Here is a 23,237-nt window from a genome sequence, read left to right on the forward strand (position 1 = left end):
CCCCATTTAGCCATACCCTAGGTTTATCTGTATTTCTACATACCCCATTTAGCCATGCCCTAGGTTTAGCTGTATTTCTACACACCCCATTTAGCCATACCCTAGGTTTATCTGTATTTCTACACACCCCATTTAGCCATACCCTAGGTTTAGCCGTATTTCTACACATCCCATTTAGCCATACCCTAGGTTTAGCTGTATTTCTACACACCCCATTTAGCCATACCCTAGGTTTAGCTGTATTTCTACACACCCCATTTAGCCATACCCTGCGTGCAAAACAAAACACATAACAGCTAATAACGTAGCTAAATATTAACATCCCCAATCGAGATATCTGTCCGTCGTTTCAGCTCCAACTGAACTTAAAGGTGCATTTCAGACACACATCTTCGTGGCCATTCAGGATGTAGTGTACTCAGACTGTCTAGCTCTAGCTAATAACACAGCATAGTAGGCTATTGGTTGACAGACAGACGCTAATCAGATCACATCACCGCCAGATAATTAACTAAAGATGCTGAAAATGGAGGGACTCGGGCCGAAGATGGACCCGGAAGAGATGAAGAGGAAGATGTGGTGTCTTCGGTCAGGAACTTTCTCCTCCATGTCGCCCTGCTCCGAGTCAGTAAGTACTGGACCAGAAGCTAGTCGGGTTTCCCTATGATGTCAACTGTGTAGCCTGGCAGGTCCCAGATCTGTTTGTGTTTTTGCCCAGAGTCATGTATTCATATCTAAATACATGGCTCTGCTTTGGTCTATTCCATTGATATTGTCAAACTGAACATTACATTGAACATGTGAGTCATTTAGCAGACGCTCTTAACCAGAGGAACTTACAGTAGTGAGTGGATACATTTTCATACGTTGCATTGGCAGGACAATTCCATTAGTAGTTGGGAGGAGAGCAGAAACAGCCTAACACCTACACTGATACTGTGTAACCTGTCTGCAGTCAACCAGCCATCCAGACTGAAGTGAAGGCCTTATTACAGAATGAAAACACCTTCTCTTTCGTCGGCATGGCAACCTGTAAACATGTCAGTGGTGTCACAATGTTGCACAACAGCAGCAGAACATTGGATGGAGGGTCATTGTATCATTACACAGTGTCCCTGTCAATTCTACTGTATTGGTACATGTGGTATTACAATACATTAGAAGATCTGTAGACGGCAGCATTGAAACAATTTACAACACATAGTCAACTAGCAACCTACTCTGTTTCAGTGCTGGTTAAATATCCCACTGATTTTATTCTGCTGTTAGAGGCCATCAGTAGAGACAGTCAGGAAAATAGTCTTTATAGCTAGTTTGTTTCTGTCAAACCATGGGAAGTGTGTCTATATAGGTAAGTACATACACAATTAGGATTTTACTTTAAGGTCAAATGTACTGTAACTGTCTAGTTGTGAAGAGAACCTAACTATGTTGTTTATTGACCTCCTCCCCTCTCCATTCTAGCACCATACGTTCTGTTGTTTACTGATCTCCTCTCCATTCTAGCACCATACGTTCTGTTGTTTATTGATCTCCTCTCCATTCTAGTACCATACGTTCTGTTGTTTACTGGTCTCCTCTCCATTCTAGCACCATACGTTCTGTTGTTTACTGATCTCCTCTCCATTCTAGCACCATACGTTCTGTTGTTTACTGATCTCCTCTCCATTCTAGCACCATACGTTCTGTTGTTTACTGATCTCCTCTCCATTCTAGCACCATACGTTCTGTTGTTTACTGATCTCCTCTCCATTCTAGCACCATACGTTCTGTTGTTTACTGATCTCCTCTCCATTCTAGCACCATACGTTCTGTTGTTTACTGATCTCCTCTCCATTCTAGCACCATACGTTCTGTTGTTTACTGATCTCCTCTCCATTCTAGCACCATACGTTCTGTTGTTTATTGATCTCCTCTCCATTCTAGCACCATACGTTCTGTTGTTTACTGATCTCCTCTCCATTCTAGCACCATATATTCTGTTGTTTACTGATCTCCTCTCCATTCTAGCACCATACGTTCTGTTGTTTACTGATCTCCTCTCCAATCTAGCACCATACGTTCTGTTGTTTATTGATCTCCTCTCCATTCTAGCACCATACGTTCTGTTGTTTACTGATCTCCTCTCCATTCTAGCACCATATATTCTGTTGTTTACTGATCTCCTCTCCATTCTAGCACCATACGTTCTGTTGTTTACTGATCTCCTCTCCATTCTAGCACCATACGTTCTTCAGAAGCTGGACAGCATATGAATAGAATCCATCTTCTCTCACCCTCGACCCTCAAGACCTACATCACACAAGATGCTTCAGAAAAACAACAACTGTCATAACAACAACAACAAGCTGGTGAAGTTGCTACCCAACAGGAACAACCATGACAACAACAACAACAAGCTGGTGAAGTTGCTACCCAACAGGAACAACCCTGACAACAACAACAACAACAAGCTGGTGAAGTTGCTACCCAACAGGAACAACCATGACAACAACAGCAAGCTGGTGAAGTTGCTACCCAACAGGAACAACCATGACAACAACAACAACAAGCTGGTGAAGTTGCTACCCAACAGGAACAACCCTGACAACAACAACAACAAGCTGGTGAAGTTGCTACCCAACAGGAACAACCCTGACAACAACAACAACAAGCTGATGAAGTTGCTACCCAACAGGAACAACCATGACAACAACAACAACAACAAGCTGGTGAAGTTGCTACCCAACAGGAACAACCATGACAACAACAACAAGCTGGTGAAGTTGCTTCCCAACAGGAACAACCATGACAACAACAACAAGCTGGTGAAGTTGCTACCCAACAGGAACAACCCTGACAACAACAACAAGCTGGTGAAGTTGCTACCCAACAGGAACAACCATGACAACAACAACAACAAGCTGGTGAAGTTGCTACCCAACAGGAACAACCATGACAACAACAACAAGCTGGTGAAGTTGCTACCCAACAGGAACAACCATGACAACAACAGCAAGCTGGTGAAGTTGCTACCCAACAGGAACAACCATGACAACAACAACAACAAGCTGGTGAAGTTGCTACCCAACAGGAACAACCATGACAACAACAACAACAACAAGCTGGTGAAGTTGCTACCCAACAGGAACAATCATGACAACAACAACAAGCTGGTGAAGTTGCTACCCAACAGGAACAACCATGACAACAACAACAAGCTGGTGAAGTTGCTACCCAACAGGAACAACCCTGACAACAACAACAACAAGCTGATGAAGTTGCTACCCAACAGGAACAACCATGACAACAACAACAAGCTGGTGAAGTTGCTACCCAACAGGAACAACCATGACAACAACAACAACAAGCTGGTGAAGTTGCTACCCAACAGGAACAACCATGACAACAACAACAACAACAAGCTGGTGAAGTTGCTACCCAACAGGAACAACCCTGACAACAACAACAAGCTGGTGAAGTTGCTACCCAACAGGAACAACCATGACAACAACAACAACAACAAGCTGGTGAAGTTGCTACCCAACAAGAACAACCATGACAACAACAACAACAACAAGCTGGTGAAGTTGCTACCCAACAGGAACAACCATAACAACAACAAGCTGGTGAAGTTGCTACCCAACAGGAACAACCATGACAACAACAACAAGCTGGTGAAGTTGCTTCCCAACAGGAACAACCATGACAACAACAACAACAAGCTGGTGAAGTTGCTACCCAACAGGAACAACCATGACAACAACAACAAGCTGGTGAAGTTGCTACCCAACAGGAACAACCATGACAACAACAACAACAAGCTGGTGAAGTTGCTACCCAACAGGAACAACCATGACAACAACAACAACAAGCTGGTGAAGTTGCTACCCAACAGGAACAACCATGACAACAACAACAACAACAAGCTGGTGAAGTTGCTACCCAACAGGAACAACCATGACAACAACAACAACAAGCTGATGAAGTTGCTACCCAACAGGAACAACCCTGACAACAACAACAACAACAAGCTGGTGAAGTTGCTACCCAACAGGAACAACCATGACAACAACAACAAGCTGGTGAAGTTGCTACCCAACAGGAACAACCCTGACAACAACAACAACAACAAGCTGGTGAAGTTGCTACCCAACAGGAACAACCATGACGACAACAACAACAAGCTGGTGAAGTTGCTACCCAACAGGACAACCATGACAACAACAAGCTGGTGAAGTTGCTACCCAACAGGAACAACCATGACAACAACAACAACAAGCTGGTGAAGTTGCTACCCAACAGGACAACCATGACAACAACAAGCTGGTGAAGTTGCTACCCAACAGGAACAACCATGACAACAACAACAAGCTGGTGAAGTTGCTACCCAACAGGAACAACCATGACAACGACAACAACAACAAGCTGGTGAAGTTGCTACCCAACAGGAACAACCATGACAACAACAACAACAACAAGCTGGTGAAGTTGCTACCCAACAGGAACAACCATGACAACAACAACAAGCTGGTGAAGTTGCTACCCAACAGGAACAACCCTGGTGTAGATGCTTCTAGAAAAAAAACATCAATTTAATGTCACCACCATGGATGTTTAAGTTATATAGTCTACCAAGTGTTAATGTCACCACCATGGATGTTTAAGTTATATATTCTACCAAGTGTTAATGTCACCACCATGGATGTTTAAGTTATATAGTCTACCAAGTGTTAATGTCACCACCATGGATGTTTAAGTTATATATTCTACCAAGTGTTAATGTCACCACCATGGATGTTTAAGTTATATAGTCTACCAAGTGTTAATGTCACCACCATGGATGTTTAAGTTATATATTCTACCAAGTGTTAATGTCACCACCATGGATGTTTAAGTTATATAGTCTACCAAGTGTTAATGTCACCACCATGGATGTTTAAGTTATATAGTCTACCAAGCGTTAATGTCACCACCATGGATGTTTAAGTTATATATTCTACCAAGTGTTAATGTCACCACCATGGATGTTTAAGTTATATATTCTACCAAGTGTTAATGTCACCACCATGGATGTTTAAGTTATATAGTCTACCAAGTGTTAATGTCACCACCATGGATGTTTAAGTTATATAGTCTACCAAGTGTTAATGTTACCACCATGGATGTTTAAGTTATATATTCTACCAAGTGTTAATGTCACCACCATGGATGTTTAAGTTATATAGTCTACCAAGTGTTAATGTCACCACCATGGATGTTTAAGTTATATAGTCTACCAAGTGTTAATGTCACCACCATGGATGTTTAAGTTATATATTCTACCAAGTGTTAATGTTACCACCATGGATGTTTAAGGTATATATTCTACCAAGTGTTAATGTCACCACCATGGATGTTTAAGTTATATAGTCTACCAAGTGTTAATGTCACCACCATGGATGTTTAAGTTATATAGTCTACCAAGTGTTAATGTCACCACCATGGATGTTTAAGTTATATATTCTACCAAGTGTTAATGTTACCACCATGGATGTTTAAGGTATATATTCTACCAAGTGTTAATGTCACCACCATGGATGTTTAAGTTATATATTCTACCAAGTGTTAATGTCACCACCATGGATGTTTAAGTTATATAGTCTACCAAGTGTTAATGTCACCACCATGGATGTTTAAGTTATATATTCTACCAAGTGTTAATGTCACCACCATGGATGTTTAAGTTATATAGTCTACCAAGTGTTAATGTCACCACCATGGATGTTTAAGTTATATAGTCTACCAAGTGTTAATGTCACCACCATGGATGTTTAAGTTATATAGTCTACCAAGTGTTAATGTCACCACCATGGATGTTTAAGTTATATATTCTACCAAGTGTTAATGTCACCACCATGGATGTTTAAGTTATATAGTCTACCAAGTGTTAATGTCACCACCATGGATGTTTAAGTTATATATTCTACCAAGTGTTAATGTCACCACCATGGATGTTTAAGTTATATAGTCTACCAAGGGTTAATGTCACCACCATGGATGTTTAAGTTATATATTCTACCAAGTGTTAATGTCACCACCATGGATGTTTAAGTTATATAGTCTACCAAGTGTTAATGTCACCACCATGGATGTTTAAGTTATATATTCTACCAAGTGTTAATGTCACCACCATGGATGTTTAAGTTATATAGTCTACCAAGGGTTAATGTCACCACCATGGATGTTTAAGTTATATATTCTACCAAGTGTTAATGTCACCACCATGGATGTTTAAGTTATATAGTCTACCAAGGGTTAATGTCACCACCATGGATGTTTAAGTTATATATTCTACCAAGTGTTAATGTCACCACCATGGATGTTTAAGTTATATAGTCTACCAAGTGTTAATGTCACCACCATGGATGTTTAAGTTATATATTCTACCAAGTGTTAATGTCACCACCATGGATGTTTAAGTTATATAGTCTACCAAGTGTTAATGTCACCACCATGGATGTTTAAGTTATATATTCTACCAAGTGTTAATGTCACCACCATGGATGTTTAAGTTATATATTCTACCAAGTGTTAATGTCACCACCATGGATGTTTAAGTTATATATTCTACCAAGTGTTAATGTCACCACCATGGATGTTTAAGTTATATATTCTACCAAGTGTTAATGTCACCACCATGGATGTTTAAGTTATATATTCTACCAAGTGTTAATGTCACCACCATGGATGTTTAAGTTATATAGTCTACCAAGTGTTAATGTCACCACCATGGATGTTTAAGTTATATATTCTACCAAGTGTTAATGTCACCACCATGGATGTTTAAGTTATATATTCTACCAAGTGTTAATGTCACCACCATGGATGTTTAAGTTATATATTCTACCAAGTGTTAATGTCACCACCATGGATGTTTAAGTTATATAGTCTACCAAGTGTTAATGTCACCACCATGGATGTTTAAGTTATATAGTCTACCAAGTGTTAATGTCACCACCATGGATGTTTAAGTTATATATTCTACCAAGTGTTAATGTCACCACCATGGATGTTTAAGTTATATATTCTACCAAGTGTTAATGTCACCACCATGGATGTTTAAGTTATATATTCTACCAAGTGTTAATGTCACCACCATGGATGTTTAAGTTATATATTCTACCAAGGGTTAATGTCTCCACCATGGATGTTTAAGTTATATATTCTACCAAGTGTTAATGTCACCACCATGGATGTTTAAGTTATATATTCTACCAAGGGTTAATGTCTCCACCATGGATGTTTAAGTTATATATTCTACCAAGTGTTAATGTCACCACCATGGATGTTTAAGTTATATATTCTACCAAGGGTTAATGTCTCCACCATGGATGTTTAAGTTATATATTCTACCAAGGGTTAATGTCACCACCATGGATGTTTAAGTTATATATTCTACCAAGTGTTAATGTCACCACCATGGATGTTTAAGTTATATAGTCTACCAAGTGTTAATGTCACCACCATGGATGTTTAAGTTATATATTCTACCAAGTGTTAATGTCACCACCATGGATGTTTAAGTTATATAGTCTACCAAGTGTTAATGTCACCACCATGGATGTTTAAGTTATATATTCTACCAAGTGTTAATGTCACCACCATGGATGTTTAAGTTATATAGTCTACCAAGTGTTAATGTCACCACCATGGATGTTTAAGTTATATATTCTACCAAGTGTTAATGTCACCACCATGGATGTTTAAGTTATATATTCTACCAAGTGTTAATGTCACCACCATGGATGTTTAAGTTATATAGTCTACCAAGTGTTAATGTCACCACCATGGATGTTTAAGTTATATATTCTACCAAGTGTTAATGTCACCACCATGGATGTTTAAGTTATATATTCTACCAAGTGTTAATGTCACCACCATGGATGTTTAAGTTATATATTCTACCAAGTGTTAATGTCACCACCATGGATGTTTAAGTTATATATTCTACCAAGTGTTAATGTCACCACCATGGATGTTTAAGTTATATATTCTACCAAGTGTTAATGTCACTGCAGGGGGTGGGTCCCAAAGACTCTCCCCATTATTAATTAAGGGACTTTAAGATTCATATGTTTTTCTGCAGGCCTTATAATAGATACGGTTGCTATGTGTCTAAAACTCTGCCACTATACGTTGAACAAGCATCTATATTAGTCTTTGTGGTTAAGCTCTGGCTGTTGTGAGTGTGTGCTTGCAGGCTGGGTCTGAGTCAGACCGAAACTAGATAAAGAGAAGTAACCACTGTCTGGTTTTGACATGTTGATCTTGTGTGACAGTGGACAATGCTAATGAATTCAGAGATGCTACTGTACTAGGTTACTTTATAAGGTAACCTCATCTTATTGATACACACATACATTGACGTAGGTGATTATACCACTAGGGAGTGATCACATGTACACTGCTCAAAAAAATAAAGGGAACACTAAAATAACACATCCTAGATCTGAATGAATGAAATATTCTTATTAAATACTTTTTTCTTTACATAGTTGAATGTGCTGACAAGAAAATCACACAAAAATTATCAATGGAAATCAAATGTATCAACCCATGGAGGTCTGGATTTGGAGTCACACTCAAAATTAGAGTGGAAAATCACACTACAGGCTGATCCAACTTTGATGTAATGTCCTTAAAACAAGTCAAAATGAGGCTCAGTAGTGTGTGTGGCCTCCACGTGCCTGTATGACCTCCCTACAACGTCTGGGCATGCTCCTGATGAGGTGGCGGATGGTCTCCTGAGGGATCTCCTCCCAGACCTGGACTAAAGCATCCGCCAACTCCTGGACAGTCTGTGGTGCAACGTGGCGTTGGTGGATGGAGCGAGACATGATGTCCCAGATGTGCTCAATTGGATTCAGGTCTGGGGAACGGGCGGGCCAGTCCATAGCATCAATGCCTTCCTCTTGCAGGAACTGCTGACACACTCCAGCCACATGAGGTCTAGCATTGTCTTGCATTAGGAGGAACCCAGGGCCAACCGCACCAGCATATGGTCTCACAAGGGGTCTGAAGATCTCATCTCGGTACCTAATGGCAGTCAGGCTACCTCTGGCGAGCACATGGAGGGCTGTGCGGCCCCCCAAAGAAATGCCACCCCACACCATGACTGACCCACCGCCAAACCGGTCATGCTGGAGGATGTTGCAGGCAGCAGAACGTTCTCCACGGCGTCTCCAGACTCTGTCACGTCTGTCACATGTGCTCAGTGTGAACCTGCTTTCATCTGTGAAGAGCACAGGGCGCCAGTGGCGAATTTGCCAATCTTGGTGTTCTCTGGCTAATGCCAAACGTCCTGCACGGTGTTGGGCTGTAAGCACAACCCCCATCTGTGGACATCGGGCCCTCATACCACCCTCATGGAGTCTGTTTCTGACCGTTTGAGCAGACACATGCACATTTGTGGCCTGCTGGAGGTCATTTTGCAGGGCTCTGGCAGTGCTCCTCCTGCTCCTCCTTGCACAAAGGCGGAGGTAGCGGTCCTGCTGCTGGGTTGTTGCCCTCCTACGGCCTCCTCCACGTCTCCTGATGTACTGGCCTGTCTCCTGGTAGCGCCTCCATGCTCTGGACACTACGCTGACAGACACAGCAAACCTTCTTGCCACAGCTCGCATTGATGTGCCATCCTGGATGAGCTGCACTACCTGAGCCACTTGTGTGGGTTGTAGACTCCGTCTCATGCTACCACTAGAGTGAAAGCACCGCCAGCATTCAAAAGTGACCAAAACATCAGCCAGGAAGCATAGGAACTGAGAAGTGGTCTGTGGTCACCATCTGCAGAACCACTCCTTTATTGGGGGTGTCTTGCTAATTGCCTATAATTTCCACCTGTTGTCTATTCCATTTGCACAACAGCATGTGACATTTATTGTCAATCAGTGTTGCTTCCTAAGTGGACAGTTTGATTTCACAGAAGTGTGATTGACTTGGAGTTACATTGTGTTGTTTAAGTGTTCCCTTTATTTTTTTGAGCAGTGTATTACCTCAATTACCTCAACTAACCGGTGACCCGCACATTGACTCTGTACCAATACCCCCTGTATATCGCCTCCACATTGACTCTGTACCGGTACCCCCTGTATATATCCCCCACATTGACTCTGTACTGGTACCCCTGTATATAGCCTCCACATTGACTCTGTACCGGTACCCCCTGTATATAGCCTCCACATTGACTCTGTACCAGTACCCCCTGTATATAACCTCCACATTGACTCTGTACCGGTACCCCTGTGTATAGCCTCCACATTGAGTCTGTACCAGTACCCCTGTATATAGCCTCCACATTGACTCTGTACTGGTACCCCTGTATATAGCCTCCACATTGACTCTGTACCGGTACCCCCTGTATATAGCCTCCACATTGACTCTGTACTGGTACCCCCTGTATATAGCCTCCACATTGACTCTGTACCGGTACCCCTGTATATAGCCTCCACATTGACTCTGTACCAGTACCCCTGTATATAGCCTCCACATTGACTCTGTACCAGTACCCCCTGTATATAGCCTCCACATTGACTCTGTACTGGTACCCCTGTATATAGCCTCCACATTGACTCTGTACCGTCTAATGTGTATTCATGACCCCCCCCCCATGTCTAATGTGTACTCATGACCCCCCCATGTCTAATGTGTATTCATGACCCCCCCATGTCTTTTACTTGTCTTCTCACTTCTCCTCTCCCCATCTCCTCATACCTCTCCTCTTCTTCCCTCTCCTCTTCTCCCCTCCCCTCTCATCTTCCCCCTTCCCCCCCCTCTTCTCTCCATCTCCTCTTCATCTTTTCATTACTGACTTCTCACCAGTGATGTCATCATAACCAGTAACCTGTTCCTCTCTTGTCCCAGCCCAGCCTGACCCTGACATATAGCATCATGCCTGTTAAGTTGACTTGGGTACAGACCTCTAGCTTCTACACCACATCCCCCCTTCTCCTGCTCTAACATGAGACCTCATCAGTACTCATTTTGGGTGCTGGTACTGTTTATATTGAGGTGCTGGAACATTAAGCCAATATTCTATAAGAGGTGAACTCAAGCAGTAGAAAGTTAGAGGTGATATTACAGGACACACTACAGTTGAAGTCTGAAGTTTAAATACATCTTAGCCAAATACATTTAAACTCAGTTTTTCACAATTCCTGACATATAACCCCTTTATTTTAAGAATGTGAAATGTCAGAATAATAGGAGTGATTTATTTCAGCTTTTATTTATTTCATCACATTCCCAGTGGGTCAGAAGTTTACATACATTCAGTTAGTATTTGGTAGCGTTGCCTTTAAACTGTTTAAAACCGGTCTAGGAGGGTTCCGCCTCGCCAACAGCCAATGAAATAGCAGAGCGTCAAATACAAATCAACAGAAATCTCATACATCACATTTCTCAAACATACAAGTATTAGGCACCATTTTAAAGATAACATTCTCGTTAATCCAGCCAGTGTCTTATTTCAAAAATGCTTTACAGCAAAAGCTCCACAAACGACTATGTTAGGTCACCACCAAGTCACAGAAAAACCCCAGCCATTTTTCCCGCCAAAGGCAGGAGTCACAAAAAGCAGAAATAGAGAAAATGAATCACTAACCTTTGATGATCTTCATCAGATGACACTCATAGGACTTTATTTTAACAAGAAATTTGTGGAGTGGTTGAAAAATGTGTTTTAATGACTTCAACCTAAGTGTATGTAAACTTCCAACTTCAACTGTATGTGAAACTTTGCTGCTCTGTCAGCAGTTTCCTGTGGGGTTTTTCACAACAGATCAGTTTGCTTTATTTAGCTGAGTTCAACCACTGATCTGAGAAAAGGTTTTCACACCATTGAAATAAGGAAGTAATGAGAGACAAGTCATAAAGCCTCGCAGTGTTTTACATTCTTCAGTCCTCTCTTCATGACAGTAGACTGTATAGCTCAGTGGAGCCCCAGTTAGAGACAGATATGATACCTGCAATGATATTCATGATCTTATTCTGGAGCACAGGTAGGAGGCTGTTATATTGATAGACACTTGTGACAGTTACTGAGATATGTTTTGATATTGTAAGATATATTACCATTTGCAGGGCTAGTAAAATAACATGCAACTGGAAGCAGACAGTAAAAATGTGTCTCAAAGCAGGACAATGATGTGATCACCTGTAAATGTACTTTACTGTAGCCTAACTGTCCATCTGGGGACAGCCACTAATGTCAGTTAAGTTGTGATGGTGTCTTGCATCTGACTGTTGTATATTCAGTGTGTCAATGATTGATTGTATCTGTCTCTATGTAAATGAATGAGAGTATATTTTATGTATCTATTTAATATTGGTCTTATGTTAGAGCAGGAGAAGGGGGCGTGTTGACGCCAGAGTTCTGTAACCTGAGTCAAGCTCAACAGGCCTGATGCTACATGTCAGGAAGAGAGAGAGAACGAGAGAGAGAGGAAAGAGGGGGTGGTGAGGGCAGAGGAGAGAGAGAGGAGGGGAGGAGACAGAGTATAGCTGAGGGAAGGAGGGGGTGGGGAGGGCAGAGGAGAGAGAGAGAGGAGGGGGGGAGACAGAGTATAGCTGAGGGAAGTAGGGGGTGGGGAGGGCAGAGGAGAGGAGGGGAGGAGACAGAGTATAGCTGAGGGAAGGAGGCATGATGAGGGTGCTGCAGCGCCCCCACAAAAATAAAAAAATGTAATTTATAATTTTTTGTAAACTTCCGGGAATTTTTTTTCACCCTAGTAGTCCAGTACTGTATCAGCGGTTTGATATAGCCTTCTGTAGGGAGCCAAAAATACACCTTTTTGCTTATAGGGGCGGCAGGTAGCCTAGTGGTTAAAGTGTTGGGCCAGTACCTGAAAGGTTGCTAGATCGAATCCCTGAGCTGACAAGGTAAAAATCTGTTGTTCTGCCCATGAATAAGGTAGTTAACCCACTGTTCCTAGTCCGTCATTGTAAATATGAATTTGTTCTTTACTGACTTGCCTAGTTAAATAAAACAATAGGACTACATCATCATCCTCTGTCTGCATCCTAATCCCTACCTGTAGTCTACCTACCTCTGGTATAATGCATTTCCACCTCTCACTCCATCAGTGTTGCTTGTCCATCTTCCTGAATTAAAAGATGAACAGATCAATATTGCTGCATAACGTCATTAAATATTGCTAAGTTATTTATCTATAGTGTGGATGTAGGGCTGTTTTTAGTATATAATGAGCACCCAGATGCTGCGTAGGCAACACAATAACATCAGACAGACAAGCTGGCCCTGCTGCCTCCGTGTTGACTACTATGTTGCAATATGAATATTCTCAGAGTTGTCTTGTTGATACTAAATGTTTCAGTTTCTCCGAGACGCCTCGTTCATTTATACAATGTTTCAATATTCTCAGAGCCACCTTGTTGATGCAATGCTTCAGTATTCACAGAATGTTTCCTTTCCCTGGTGAATAATGCAGACAGGCAAATACAAAATGAGCTGGGTGCACACATCATAAGGAACATCTCTGAATGCAGAGCAACAATTTTGTTGTGAAGCACATGAGACAATGACACTGTCATAGTACACAATACGAACCGCTCCACAAGGGTGACTTCATATACATTATAGCAGGGGGTCGACAACGTTTTTCATGAGTGCAAATTTACAATTGATCCTACAATTTCTAAATATCTGTGTGACTGTAATTATTTCCATATAAGCATTTTATGCTACTCAACTGTGCCCAAAAAAATGTTTAACTGCCCACAAACTGAATATTTTTATCTGGCTACTGGACAGAAACGTTGTTCATTAAACCACAGACCACGGAGCCCCACTATGCATTGCCTTCCTGTATGGAGGCGCTGTCCAATCAGAGGTGCAGGTTAAATATTGTATTGTTTTTGTTCATTTCTGAGTGATGTTCTATCGATTCCCTGCGTCATTTCATGTTTTCATGTGTATCTAGTTATTTGCCTTCAAGCAGGCAGAAATATGTCCGGTATGACGTAGCACCGTGATAAAGTCTCTCACTACACTGGAAGTTAATAGGAATATGACTTATTTCCGGTATGACGTAGCACCGTGATAAAGTCTCTCACTACACTGGAAGTTAATAGGAATATGACTTATTTCCGGTATGACGTAGCACCGTGATAAAGTCTCTCACTACACTGGAAGTTAATAGGAATATGACTTTTAGATCGCGAAAACGTTATTCATACACGTCAGATTTCAATACTGGACGACATAACTCGGGAGGTCTTCTTTCGAATGAGCCATTGATCATATTTTTGTGATGTTCCTGCCTTTGGAAATTGGTAATTTAACGGAGGGTCTAACAGGTCTCTCCTATTTGTCTGCCTCTTTAGTCCAGGATGCATTGCGTGGTGCCTTTGCCAGAGATATTATAGAAAGGAGATAGGAATCCAATTTAATGGAACAATGTATAACGCCCTTCCCAGCAGACTGTTGACCAATCATGTTCCGGTTGTCATGCTGCGTCACGCAATCCCTTCTCATAGTCGGTGTACTTTATGTCGAGAAATGTGCCTATTTTCTTCGAAAGTACGTAATGCCACGATTCCAAAGCTAAACGATACTACAGATAGCAAGTTAATTACCTCACATCTCGGAAAAGATTAGTAATGTTGTACTTCTTGTTGACTAAATTCGTGTAAATGTTAGGTTTTTGAGCTAGCGCCCAGTAAACTCCCATGAGAGCGGTCCCTGTCCCAGAATCGCCCAGAATGCACCGCATGGGCCATTGACGTTTCGTCGTCAACGTTTCCCATCTCCTCAAAAGTATATCTGCCGTTGTGATTTAAACTCCACTCTGTGAGACACATCGATCTGCAGGTTGAATATGGTGAGATTGTAGACTCCTAAATTAATAGTGCAGTTTGTTTAGGTGATTTAACAGCTAGTTAGCTACTTCACATGCTGATATTGTCTTTGGTATTATTGTGTGTAGATACGTTTAGCTACCAGCCAGCCCATACAGAGAGCATTGCATTGTGTAGTCGACTTGAGCTGCAACAGATTTCCACAACGATGTTCCATCTTGTTACCAACCTTATTATTAGGGATGCACCGATAGTACATTTTTGGCCGATACCGATATCCATTATTTTCCTTGCCCCCCAAAAAATGATACCGATATAAAACATTTTGCGGTCTTTTAAGCATTCTAGTACAGTTAAATAATGAATGTCTGGCGGCATTTCTGTTAGTTTTTGCTGTTCTCCAAATAGTATGTAAGAGTTTATAGGATAGTAAATTAGCTTCAACTGGTGGAGGGATTCTAAACACCCCATTTAGCCATGCCCTAGGTTTAGCTGTATTTCTACACATCCCATTTAGCCATACCCTAGGTTTAGCTGTATTTCTACACACCCCATTTAGCCATACCCTAGGTTTAGCTGTATTTCTACACATCCCATTTAGCCATACCCTAGGTTTAGCTGTATTTCTACACACCCCATTTAGCCATACCCTAGGTTTAGCTGTATTTCTACACACCCCATTTAGCCATGCCCTAGGTTTATCTGTATTTCTACACACCCCATTTAGCCATACCTTAGGTTTATCTGTATTTCTACACACCCCATTTAGCCATACCTTAGGTTTAGCTGTATTTCTACACACCCCATTTAGCCATACCTTAGGTTTAGCTGTATTTCTACACACCCAAACTACTTGATGTGTCTATGGGACAGAAGAGCAGAGGAGGGGATATGGAGAGAGAGGGAGATGTCAACAGAGATGGGGCTGACAGAATAACATGCAGTCAACTCAATATCTTTTCATAACTGACTTCTCACCAGTGATGTCATCACAACCAGTAACCTTTTCCACTCTTCCACTCTTGGTCCGCTCAGCTTGACCCTGACCTTTCAATTTCATTATTTAAAAAACAGACGGAAGCAAATGTATTAAATTAGATCCACCACATGTTTCAATCAGACCACCATAGTCCCTGTGTCCAAGAACACCAAGGTAACCTGCCTAAATGACTACCGACCCGTAGTACTCACGTCTGTAGCCATGAAGTGATTTGAATGGCTGGTCATGGCTCACATCAACACCATCATCCCAGAAACCCTAGACCCACTCCAATTTCCATACTGCCCCAACAGATCCACAGATGATGTAATCTCTATTGAACTCCACACTGCCCTTTACCACCTGGACAAAAGGAACACCTTTGTGAGAATGCTATTCATTGACTACAGCTCAGCGTTCAACACCATAGTGCCCTCAAAACTCATCACTAAGCTAAGGACCCTGGGACTAAACACCTCCCTCTGCAACTGGATCCTGGACTTCCTGATGGGCCGCCACCAGGTGGTAAGGTTAGGTAACAACACATCCGCCACGCTGATGCTCAACACAGGGGGCTGTGTGCTCAGTCCCCTCCTGTACTCCCTGTTCACTCATGACTGCACGCCGAGGCATGACTCCAACACCATCATTAAGTTTGCCGATGACACAACAGTGGTAGGCCTGATCACGGACATCAGTGTGACAGCCTATAGGGAGGAGGTCAGAGACCTGGCCGTGTGGTGCCAGGACAACAACCTCTCCCTCAACGTGATCAAGACAAAGGAGATGATTGTGAAAGACAGGAAAAGGAGGACCGAGCACGCCCCCATTCTCATCAACGGGGCTGTAGTGGAGCAGGTTGAGAGCTTCAAGTTCCTTGGTGTCCACATCACCAACATCCTAACATGGTCCAAACACACGAAGACAGTCGTGAAGAAAGCACGACAAAAGGAGACTGAAAAAATTTGGCATGGGTCCTCAGATCCTCAAAAGGTTCTACAGCTGCACCATCGAGAGCATCCTGACGGGTTGCATCACTGCCTGGTATGGCATCTGATCGACCTCTGACCGCATGACACTATAGAATCTATAGTATAGTATAGATGGTAGTGCGTACGGCCCAGTACATCACTGGGTCAAGCTTTCTGCCATCCAGGACCTCTATACCAGGCGGTGTCAGAGGAAGGCCATAAAAATGGTCAAAGACTCCAGTCACCCTAGTCATAGACTGTTCTCTCTTCTACCGCACGGCAAGCGGTTCCGGAGCACCAAGTCTAGGTCCAAGAGGCTTCTAAACATCTTCTACACCCAAGCCATAAGACTCCTGAACATCTAATCAAATGGCTACCCAGACTATTTGCATTGTCCCCCCCTTCGCCTACGCTGCTGCTACTCTCTGTTATTATCTATGTATAGTCACTTTAATAACTCTACCTACATGTACATATTACCTCAATAACCTTGACACCGGTGACCCGCACATTGACTCTGCACCGGTACCCCGGTACCACTAGTGCCCTCTCAACCAGCTGGTTCCACTAGGGCCCTCTCAACCAGCTGGCTACACTAGTGCCCTCTCAACCAGCTGGCTACACTAGTGCCCTCTCAACCAGCTGGTTCCACTAGGGCCATCTCAGCCAACTGGTAACACTAGGGCCCTCTCAACCAGCTGGCTCCACTAGTGCCCTCTCAACCAGCTGGCTACACTAGTGCCCTCTCAACCAGCTGGCTCCACTATGGCCCTCTCAGCCAGCTGGCTCCACTAGTGCCCTCTCAGCCAGCTGGCTCCACTATGGCCCTCTCAGCCAGCTGGCTCCACTAGTGCCCTCTCAACCAGCTGGCTACACTAGTGCCCTCTCAACCAGCTGGCTACACTAGTGCCCTCTCAACCAGCTGGTTACACTAGTGCCCTCTCAGTCAGCTGGCTCCACTAGGGCCCTCTCAGTCAGCTGTCTCCACTAGGGCCCTCTCAGTCAGCTGGTGTGTGTAAGAGAGTGTGAGCTGTGTGTACAAAAAGTAGAAGTACAAAATTCAAGGGAAATGAACTAAAGTGATTAATCTAGTCCTAGGTTTTATTTACTGTGGTGTTTGTTCTCCACTGGTTACCCTGTTCTCATCACAACAGGTCACACATTCTGCTGACATGATTGAACACTGTGGTATTTCACCTAACAGATACAGGAGCTTGTCAATATTGTATTTATTTTAAAATTATTTTGGGGTCCTAAAAAGTAGTGTTAGTGTGTCCTAGATCAAACCAACCTGTACGTGTTCCTGAGAGACTCACCTTTCCATAGTGGGGTCATGTTAGTGTGTCCTAGATCAATACAACCTGTACGTGTTCCTGAGAGACTCACCTTTCCATAGTGGGGTCATGTTAGTGTGTCCTAGATCAATACAACCTGTACGTGTTCCTGAGAGACTCACCTTTCCATAGTGGGGTCATGTTAGTGTGTCCTAGATCAAACCAACCTGTATGTGTTCCTGAGAGACTCACCTTTCCATAGTGGGGTCATGTTAGTGTGTAGTCCAAACGGTTCTGACACTACAGACAGAAGTTGGCAGATGGACTGTATGACTTCAGACGATGCTTATGGGGTCGTAGAGCAAAACGGAGAACATCATCGTGTTCCTGAGTCTCATCTTTCCACAGTTTACAGGCCAAACTGATCGGACGTTACAGATTTCCACACGGCCGCAGAAATGGTAGGCTAAAGGTTAAATTGTAAATGAAAAGAGCATCTGCCAAACATGGATTGTGTGTGTGGGGGTACAGAGATGTGGTAGTCATATAATAATCATGCTGTGGTCTACATTTAGTTCATCATCAAGCAGACCAGATCATTAGAGATGGTGGGAGAGCCTGTTAGGCTGTTTAAAATGGAACAATATCATTTATATACTGTAGCATGAGACTAATACCTCTATATACATTTAACAGGATTTGAGTGACGTTTTCTAAATTGTTTTATAACAAATATATATAATACATTTTCACAGAGACATCATGGTGTGTCCATCAATTTAAATCCCAACTTGTAATGAAAGTATAAATAATAAAAATCAACAAAGTATTGGACAGGCCTATGAGGTCTAAAGGTCTGTCTTTCCAAGACATTCTGTTCATCTGCAAGCAGACCTGATGATTCTAGATGGTGGGAGAGCCTGTTATTTAAAATGGAAGAATATAACTTACTGTACCTATATAATGTAACAATGACAATAATCCCTTCATATATACTGTAGTTGAAGGTTATTTTAGTGTCATAAAAAGTGTTCATTAAAACAAATCAGGATGTTTGGTGGATGGATTCAGTGTAGATGTTCTGCTGTGTATCGAGGGGTTTATATGAAAGTGGTAGATTTGTAATTCTTTACAAGAGAAAGTTCTGGAATTCTTTTCTTTGGGTGACCTCAGGCTACGGTCTTTGACAATTCAGCTACTTTGTTAACAGTCCTACAACTGTCACCTCATGTAACAACTGATTTACTTAACTAAAGGCACATCTCAATATGTGGTCCAGGTGCCTTAGTGTTCCTATAAAAACCTGTGTCCAAACTCAGCATTAAATAGTATCTAATCAGAATAGTGTACAGAGATAAGTTATTGCACCTATTGAAATGTAATGTGTTTTTTAGTGTTTATTCTGTTGCATTAAAAAAGTCACTGTTGCCTATTAGATCAATATCAGTGTGAACACGTCTGATTGGACTAGATCCATGTTGAGGTGAGACACGTCTGATTGGACTAGATCCATGTTGAGGTGAGACACGTCTGATTGGACTAGATCCATGTTGAGGTGAGACACGTCTGATTGGACTAGATCCATGTTGAGGTGAGACACGTCTGATTGGACTAGATCCATGTTGAGGTGAGACACGTCTGATTGGACTAGATCCATGTTGAGGTGAGACACGTCTGATTGGACTAGATCCATGTTGAGGTGAGACACGTCTGATTGGACTAGATCCATGTTGAGGTGAGACACGTCTGATTGGACTAGATCCATGTTGAGGTGAGACACGTCTGATTGGACTAGATCCATGTTGAGAGGGGAGGGGGTAAAGACAAGAGGGTGAGAAGAGGAGATGAGGGGGAGAGAAGAGAAGAGAGGGAGGAGAGGGGGAGGAGAGGAGAAGAGGTGGGGAAAAGAGGAGAAGAGGTGGGGAGAAGAGGAGAAGAGGGGGAGGAGAAGAGAGGGAGAGAAGGGTAGAGGTGGAGGAGAGGAGAAGAGAGGGGTAGAAGAGGGAGAAAAGGAGAAGAGGAGAGGAGTGGAGGGAGAATGAGAGGGGGAAGAGAGGGGCAGAAGTGGGGAAGGGGAGGAGAGGGTTGGAAAAGATGAGAGGGGAGAAGAGTGGTTGAAGAGGGGCAAAAGAGGAGAAGAGAGGGGGGGGTGTGGAGAGGGGGGAGAATAGGAGAGCGGGGAGGGGGAGAAGAGAAGAGTAGATGAGATGGGGGAGAAGAGAAGGGGGGAGAAGATTAGAAGAGAGGTGAGGAAGAGAAGGGAGAGGAGAAGATGGGGGAGAAGAGGGGAAGGGAGAAGGGGGGGAGGAGAAGAGATGGGGGAAAGAGAAGAGAGGGGGAGAAGAGAAGAGAGGGGGAGAAGAGAAACGGGGGAGAAGAAGAGAAGAGAGGGGGAAAGAGGAGAAGAGATGAGGAGAAGAGAGGGGGAGAAGAAGGGTAGAGGTGGAGAAGAGGAGAAGAGAGGGGGATAAGAGGAGAGAGGAGAGGGGGAGAAGAGTAGAGGGGGGAGGGGAAGAGATGAGAGGAGTGGAGGGAGAATGAGAGGGGGAGAAGAGGTGAACAGAGTGTCAAAAGAGAAGAAGAGAGGGGTGGAAGGGGAGAAGAGGAGAGGAGAGGGTTGGAGAAGATGAGAGGGAGAGAAGAGAAGAGGGGGAGAGGTGGTGGAGAAGAGGAGAGGGGGAGGGGAGAAGAGGTGGAGAAGATGAGAAGGAGAAAAGAGAAGAGGGGGAGAAGAGTAGATGAGATGGGAGAAGAGGAGAGGTGCAGAAGAGGAGAGGGGAGAAGGGGGGAGAAGATTAGAAAAGAGGGTGGAGAAAAGAGAGGAAGAGAAGGGAGAGGGGAGAAGAGAAGATGGGGGAGAAGAGGGGAGGAGAAGAGATGGGGAGAAGAGGAGAGAAGAGAAGAGGAGAGGGAGAGAGTGGAGGGTGTAGAAGAGAGGGGGAGGAGAGGAGAAGAGAGGGGGAGAAGTGGAGAGGGGAGAAGAAAAGTGAGAGGAGAGGACAGGGGGAGAAGAGGAGAGGGGGAGAAGAGAGGGGCCGAAGAGGAGTGGGAGAGGTGAGGAAAGGAAAGGGGGAGAAGAGTAGAGAAGAGAAGAGGCGGAGAGGGGGAGGAGAGAGGGGAAGATTAGTAGAAGAGAGAGGGAGAAGTGGAGTAGAGATGGGGAGAAGAGGAGAAGAGAGGACAATAAGAGGAGAAGTGAGGGAGAGGAGAGGGGGAGAGGAGTAGGAGAGGGGGGAGAAGAGGAGAGGGGGATAAGAGGAGAGGAGAGGAGAGCGGGGTGGAGAAGGGAGGGGCAGAAGAGGAGAAGAGAGGGGGACAAGTGGAGAAGAGAGGGGGAGCTGGGAGAGTGGGAGGAGTGTAGAGGAGAAAGAGAGGGGGAGAAGTGGAGAGGGGAGAAGAAGTGAAAGGAGGAGAGGAGAGGAGAGGAGAGGGGGAGAAGAGGAGAGGAGAGGGGGAGAAGAGGAGAGGAGAGGGGGAGAAGAGGAGAGGGGAGGGGGAGAAGAGGAGAGGAGAGGGGCGAAGAGGAGAGGAGAGGGGGAGAAGAGTGGAGGGAGAATGAGAGGGGGAGAAGAGGAGAATAGAGTGTCAAAAGAGGAGAAGAGAGGGGCAGAAGTGGGGAAGGAGAGGAGAGGAGAGGGGAGAAGATTAGAAGAGAGGTGGAGAAAAGAGAGGAAGAGAAGGGAGAGGGGAGAAGAGAAGATGGGGGAGAAGAGGGGAGGAGAAGAGATGGGGAGAAGAGGAGAGAAGAGAAGAGGAGAGGGAGAGAGTGGAGGGTGTAGAAGAGAGGGGGAGGAGAGGAGAAGAGAGGGGGAGAAGTGGAGAGGGGAGAAGAAAAGTGAGAGGAGAGGACAGGGGGAGAAGAGGAGAGGGGGAGAAGAGAGGGGCCGAAGAGGAGTGGGAGAGGTGAGGAGAGGAAAGGGGGAGAAGAGTAGAGAAGAGAAGAGGCGGAGAGGGGGAGGAGAGAGGGGAAGATTAGTAGAAGAGAGAGGGAGAAGTGGAGTAGAGATGGGGAGAAGAGGAGAAGAGAGGACAATAAGAGGAGAAGTGAGGGAGAGGAGAGGGGGAGAGGAGTAGGAGAGGGGGGAGAAGAGGAGAGGGGGATAAGAGGAGAGGAGAGGGGGATAAGAGGAGAGGAGAGGAGAGCGGGGTGGAGAAGGGAGGGGCAGAAGAGGAGAAGAGAGGGGGACAAGTGGAGAAGAGAGGGGGAGCTGGGAGAGTGGGAGGAGTGTAGAGGAGAAAGAGAGGGGGAGAAGTGGAGAGGGGAGAAGAAGTGAAAGGAGGAGAGGAGAGGAGAAGAGGAGAGGAGAGGAGAGGGGGAGAAGAGGAGAGGAGAGGGGGAGAAGAGGAGAGGAGAGGGGGAGAAGAGGAGAGGGGAGGGGGAGAAGAGGAGAGGAGAGGGGCGAAGAGGAGAGGAGAGGGGGAGAAGAGTGGAGGGAGAATGAGAGGGGGAGAAGAGGAGAATAGAGTGTCAAAAGAGGAGAAGAGAGGGGCAGAAGTGGGGAAGGAGAGGAGAGGAGAGGGGAGAAGATTAGAAGAGAGGTGGAGAAGAGAGAGGAAGAGAAGGGAGAGGAGAAGAGGGGGAGGGGAGTAGGGGGGGAGAAGAGGAGAATTGAAGAGAGGAGAAGAGAGCGGGGAAAGAGGAGAAGAGATGGGGGAAAGAGGAGAAGAGAGGGATAGAAGAGAAGAGTAGAGGAGGAGAGAGGAGAGGAGAAGAGATGGGGGAAAGAGGAGAAGAGATGGGGAGAAGAGGAGAAGAGAGGGGGGGAGAAGAAGGGTAGAGGTGGAGAAGAGAAGAGGAGGGGGGAGGGGAAGAGAGGAGGGTGTAGAAGAGAGGGGGAGAAGAGGAGAAGGGAGGGGGAGGAGAGGGAGAAGAGGAGAAGGGAGGGGGAGCTGGGAGAGGGGGAGGAGTGTAGATGATTGGAGAGTGGGGTGTAGAAGGGAGGGGCAGAAGAGGAGAAGATAGGGGGAGAAGTGGAGAGGGGAGAAGAGAAGTGAGAGGAGAGGACAGGGGGAGAAGTGGAGAGGGGGAGAAGAGAGGGGCCGAAGAGGAGTGGGAGAGGTGAGGAGAGGAAAGGGGGAGAAGAGAGGGGGAGTGGAGGAGAGAAGAGAAGAGGAGGAGAGGGGGAGGAGAGAGGGGAAGATTAGTAGAAGAGAGAGGGAGAAGTGGAGTAGAGAAGAGGA

The 23,237-nt window shown here is 44.4% G+C and overlaps 1 pseudogene; it reads left to right on the plus strand.

The window, feature by feature from the left end:
* Positions 1-335: 335 nt before the first annotated feature.
* Positions 336-2,255, plus strand: LOC120039154 (annotated as a pseudogene).
* Positions 2,256-23,237: the final 20,982 nt, after the last annotated feature.

The sequence above is a fragment of the Salvelinus namaycush genome, unplaced genomic scaffold, assembly GCF_016432855.1.
Source record: "Salvelinus namaycush isolate Seneca unplaced genomic scaffold, SaNama_1.0 Scaffold258, whole genome shotgun sequence".
NCBI lineage: Eukaryota > Metazoa > Chordata > Actinopteri > Salmoniformes > Salmonidae > Salvelinus > Salvelinus namaycush.